The sequence below is a fragment of the Heptranchias perlo genome, chromosome 35 (genome assembly GCF_035084215.1).
Source record: "Heptranchias perlo isolate sHepPer1 chromosome 35, sHepPer1.hap1, whole genome shotgun sequence".
NCBI lineage: Eukaryota > Metazoa > Chordata > Chondrichthyes > Hexanchiformes > Hexanchidae > Heptranchias > Heptranchias perlo.
Window position 1 is genome coordinate 5,496,710 of NC_090359.1, and position 6,341 is coordinate 5,503,050.

Below are 6,341 nucleotides of genomic sequence, written 5' to 3' on the forward strand. Positions count from 1 at the left end.
TTGGGCTGAATGGCCTCTTCCTGTGTTGTGGGTTCGATGTAACTCGATACATGACTGAGAAGTACTCCGTGCTGAAAATGTAGTAAAATGCCGTGACGAAGGACCAATATTGGGGATTGAGAATTGCCGCCGTCAAACTGGTCACATTCTTGGCTCCGTTTGATTTTCCGAATCAACATTCTCAGCAATCACTCTGAAGAAGCCGAAATTCCTATTGTAGCTTATGGGCTACAATCGAAAAGTTTCCCTAAGATATGCCGTGCCTGACCAATTGATGCCGGAATTGGAAATTTTGATGAAAGTGAAGGGCTGCAAAATTTTGCGTTGAGTTTTGATAGATGTTTGCTTAATAAATAGACGTGTGTGAAGTAAAAGAAAGAGTGGAAGAATTTGCATTTATATAGCGCCTTCCACGACCTGAGGATATCTCAAAGCGCTTTACAGAAAATGAAACATTTTTGAAGTGAAGTCACGGTTGTAATGTCGGCAATACGGTATATAATGCTGATAATATATAAAGGAGAAGTACATTTAGTTGTGGAGTGTGACTGTTTTTAAGGTGCTTCGACTGCACTGAGTAAAAGTGGACAAAAGAGAATCGCTGCAACTGCACATTTAGCAACTATTTTGCTTTTGCACCAATCGAGAAATTCTTACTGCTCCTTCCTATTTCGTTGCTCTCTCTGAGAGAAAGTGGTGAACTTCAGTGGCGGTAAAATCACCCCGGCTTCGGGCTGAACAAGATGCAACTGGCGACACCCGTATCTGAGAGGCTGAAAAGGTTAACATTGTTGCCGAGTTTCAGTAAGTGACAGGACGGAAAGATTTGTAGCGCTGAATGTCTCTGTATCCTATCACCCACCCGGATGGTGATTGAAGTGAGAGTGTGGGTGGTAAAAAGTATCAGACTTGTGAGAAAAAAAATCAGATCAACCCAACCGAACTCAGTATTAACCACTCAATTGGCAAATTTCAAATACAAGTTGTCTTTCTAACTCTCCAAATGTTTCTGGTAAAAGTGCTGATCAGAGAACAAAGCCATTTTCTCAGCTGCTCACCAGAGTTGACAATGCAGCGTCTTGGCCGGACGGAGAGAAATTGTCTGCTGTTTTATCACTCTCCTGAGGCTGAACCAGGCTGTTCGCAATCTTGGCATTCTATTTGACACTGAGCCGAGCTTCCGACCCCACGTCCGCTCCACCACTAAGACTGCCGACTTCCAGCTCCATAACATTCCTGGCCGAGAGTCCTGCCTCAGCTGATCTGCTGCGGAAATACTCATCCATGCCTTTGTTACCTTCAGACTCGGCGACTAAAATACTCTCCTCTCCGGCCTCCCACCTTTCACACTCCCAAAAATAGAGCTCATCCAAAACTCTTGCTGACGGTATCTTAGCTCGCACCAAATCCCGTTCACCCATCACCCCTGTGCTCGCTGACCTACATTGGCTCCCGTTCCGGCAAAGCCTCAATTTTAAAATTCTCATTGTTGTTTTCAATTCCCTCGATGGCCTTGCCCGTCCCAAATCTGTAACCTCCTCCTACCCTACAACACTTCGAGATCTGTCAGTTCCTCCAATTCTGACCTCTTGTATATTCCCAATTCCCTTCGGTCCAGCACTGGTGTCTTTCCTTCTGCTGCCTCGGCCATAAGTTCTGGAATTCCTTCCCTAAACCTTTCCACCTCTCTGTCCTCATTGATGATGCTCGTGAAAATCTATCACTTTCACCAAATTGTTGGTCACCTGTAGTAATATCTCCTCATGTGGTCTGGTGTCAAATAATGTTTGCTAATCGCTGCTGTGAAGCGCCATGGGACTTTTTACTACGTTATTGGCGCGATATACAAAAGCAAGTTGTTGTTTTAAAGGACTTGACCGATGACTGTCAGTTCACTGCCTCGTTAATCATTTCACTTTGGAGACGGAGATATTTCAGCGCCACGTTTGCATAGAATACTCAGAATTTACAGCACAGAAACAGGCCACGCGGCCCAACTGATTGATTCCAGCTTTTATGTTCAACACGAGCCTCCACACACCCATTCGAATTTTATCAATCCGCTTCATTTGTGGCCTCTTAATTTTCAGAGTCCAAATACACGTCAGGGACCCTTTTCAAATTTCCCAGAAACGTGTTCAGGAGAATCCTTGGTTCTGTTTCTGATGTAGGAAACATGGACAGATAACCCATGAGTTCCACATCTTCTCATTTGTGACAAACGTTTTCTCATTGTTTGGAACCAATTAAAAAGAACACTTTATTAAGTGGTTAAAACGCTAAACCTTTCCCACACGGGAACTGGAAAAGGCCGCTCGACCTTTCAGCGGATCATTAACTCTGAGCTGAGTCATTTCACCCGTTTACACCATGACACCAGGCAGCATCTTTTCCTTCCCAATTTCACGACATGACAGTTCAAAGGGACGTATATCTGCTTCACGAATATAGAAATCGTATATTTGGTTCTTCAGATTTCAAGACCTGTGGCCTGCCATTTCACCTCATCAATTGTCGCCAATCGCCCCACTCCCCCCGATAAACAAGTAACACTAAAACGCTGCTTTAAAACTCTCATCTGTTATTGTAACACCGTAGGCTGGAGGAACCTAAGGGTCCACAGGGCAACAATAATAAATGGATTCTTTTTGGAAAATACCAATTGTATTATCAACTGGAATGGTACCAGATATGAGGGACTTCAGTTATGTGGAGAGATAGAAAAGCTGGGATTATTCTCCTGAGAGCATCGATGGTTAAGAGAAGGTTGATCAGATGTGTTCACAATGATGAGGGATTGTGATAGACTAAATAAGGAGAAACTGTTTCCACCGGTAGGAGATTTGGTAACTGGAGGATATAAATATAAGTTAAGTGCCAAAAATTCAATGGGGCAGACGAGGATTGTGGTCTACTGGAATATGATGTACCGCGAGACATGAGTGTGCTAAACTGGGATATGGGAGTGTGGTGTACCGGGACAGAGGAGTGTGCTATACCGGGACCCCGGTGTGTGATAAACCGGGACCTGGGAGTGTGCTATATTGGGACCCGGGACCATGCTGTACCGGACTCGGGCAGTTTGCCGGAAGGGGACTTGGGAGTGTGCTGTTTCTGGATCCGGGATCGTGCATACCAGGACTCTGGACTGTATTGTACCTGGACCCTGGAGTGTGCTGTTGTCGGACCTGGGAATTTGCTGTACCGGGGCACGGGAGAATGCTTTTCCGGGAGCGGGGAGTATGCTCTACCGGAACCCGTGATTGAGCGGTACCTGGATCCAGGATTTTGCTGTCCCGAGACACGGGAGTATGCTGTACCTGGACACCGGAGCGTGCTGTCCCGGGACCCGGAAGTGTGCAACACAGGGACCCGGGAGTGTGCTGTGCCAGGACCGGGGAGTGTGCTGCACTGGGATGGTTCAGTGTCCAGTGCCGGGACACGGGAGTGTGCTTTACCGGGTCCCGGAAGTGGAGCAATATTGATCTGCTAGCGATATCTTTGTCCTCTTACAATCTCTGCAACGGTGGACCAATTTATCACTTGGCGAAATGTCTTTGAGATCCATTCACAATCTGCTTTATTCAACAACAGGTAAAAGATACAGAACATTGAACACGATTAAATACTTTCGATGTAATCAGTTCAACATCCGCACGGAAACTGGTAAATAAATGTAACACACTTTGACTAAGGCGCACGGGTTGATTGGAAATAATCTAGAAACATTGATTATTTTTCTCTTTTTGTCCCAGTGACGGTGCACAGATTAATAACCTCCACAGTCAACCCGATGCATTGACTATTTTCTGGTGTCTATCTTGACATCCATAAAGTCTTCCTTCCAACATTGGCAGAGATTAGAAAAACTTATCAACACTGAGGTACTAAACATCCCCTGTCTGACCGGACATTGTTCACTTGGATTATTTTTGGGAAATAATCACAACAAGGGGTCATTTCCAAAACACCCCAGACTGTGAGCTGAGCACAGGACTGTCTAAAGCAGTTAACCGCTCTTGGGCATGTATATGGTAAAACCGTCCTCGACAGAGATCATGTCTGTATCCTATCTCGTGAAGAATGGCTACATTAACCTACCTTTAAGACTGGACCAGATTGTGATATGTTTCAGGAAATGTGAAGAGATATGAACATGAAACAAAAATTACATGATAAAGTTAGAAAGTGTGAGGTCTTCTCATCTAATTAATTTGACCATCATTGCGAGGGGATATTTCAATCCATTCCTCAACTCCTCTCTGAATTTCCTTTGGGTCACTGCATAAATAAAAGTGTTCGTGCAGCAACTCAGGAGCTGGAGCATGAAGCCGATTTCTCGTAGGCAGGGGAACAGGATATCCCAAATAATCCAACCGTCTCAATATTGAACACACCATGAACAACACCCACAACAGGATGAAATTCCCAGATATAACAAACAGTACAACGATGGATTTCCTTCGGTTCTCCATCTCTGGGTCACTGGAACTCTCCCCACTGCTCGGACCCCGAATTCTCCTGCGAGCTCTGCTGGCCACTAAAATGTGTCTGACCGTTAATACATTGAACAGTACAATCAAAAGAAATGAAATAAACGGGGTTAACATGTAATGGAATAATGCAATAACCGCCCAGGCCAGCGAACGAGATACTTCAGGTTCCACGCGGCAAAACCAGGGAGTATTAGAAAGCCAATACTCATTTGTATTCAGAAAATACCAGAAAATGTTCTTCAAGCCGCTCAGCACAGTCACTGTTCCGAGAACCACAGCCGCCATCTTCTTGGTGCAGTATTTCGTTTGCAGCTTCTGACAACAAATGGCCACACATCGATCAAAGGTGAAAGTGACCGTGAACCAGACAGAACAATCCGTGACTGCATAGAGCAGGACGGCGTGGATATTACACAGTCCAACGTGCCACAGAAATCTAAATTCGTCCCAATAAGCAATCGGAACCTGCCTTAATATCAGATCCACGATAACGACCAGTAGATCTGCCGCTGCCATCGCCACCAGATAGCGAGTGACACATTTGGAGAGACCGCACTTTCCCCGAGACAGGATCACAATCGTCACCACGTTAACTGTAAACAAGACGGAAATAGGGAAATGATTCACCAGACTCAGGAAAAACACTAATTTGATGCGTTTCCAGTGGAATAACAGATCAGGTTACAGAACAGGGACATTAATGTTCTTCACAATAACCTGAAATGCGGTATGAAATTTGCATCTTTGCTCTGCGTCCAGTGATGGAATCCGATTCTATTAGCTGTGACGGACTTTGTAATCAGAGTAATGAATCGGCAAATAAGTGAAGCAACGCGATCAAATTAAATATGGTTACAAACAGAAACTTAGTTTAGAATGATTACAAAAGTAACTAAACGGAAAGCGAGAGCCTCACCGACACCTGAGCCGGCGGGGGGAGGAAAAGGTGAGATGTTTGCATGTTTGAATTGCGGCGTATGTGCGTCAGCTGCTGGAGTGATACCGGGATTTAATCCCCCCAGGTTGGAAAGGGACAATAGGGCCCTGGGAGGAAGAGGATTGGTGGAATCGCTGGTGCCCTTTGAATGGAATAGTGAGCTAACAACGCCCATTGTCTGTGCTCATACATTGTTCATGGTCACTTGTTCAAGGCATTAAGAACATCGATACAATGACAGAAATCAATCCCGCCCATCCAATGTTTCAATGTACATAAGAGATAGGAGTATAGGAACATAGAAATTGCTAGATCAAAAAACACCAAGCTTCATCGAGTGCAGCTTCCACCTTCCCGGTAGTCGCATGATACAACAATAATGGAGATGGCGAAAAATCATAGCAATCAATCTCTATCAATTAATGTACACAGACCCAGACAAGAGGTGAGCAAAGCCCCAAGTTTGGAAAATTTTGAGAACCTTATATCCAAAATCACCTTTAGCCTCCCAAGCATGTTACACTGACCGTCTGTCATGTCTCTTATTACTCATCTACTGTACCCAAAATGTTATTTTCTGAAAGAAACCTCGCTGATGAATCAATGCTAACTGTTTCCATAGTCTCCCTCCGGAGCATATTCTATAGATTGGCCATTCAAACACAGAAATATTTTTTTCTGCAGCTTAGTTTTGACTTTACCCCCCAACTAACCCTTCAATTACAGGCCTTGCCCTCTACTGTGCTATTGCTCTGGACAAGGTGAAACAGAAACAGCCTGCCGTGCTCCACATTATCGAGTGTCGAGATAATTATTCCACCTTTCTGCTCCTGGTCTAAACTACTAAATATTTCAATCCATGTTTGTGTTATATATTACAAGTGAAACTCAGTGAGATACTCTGCCCT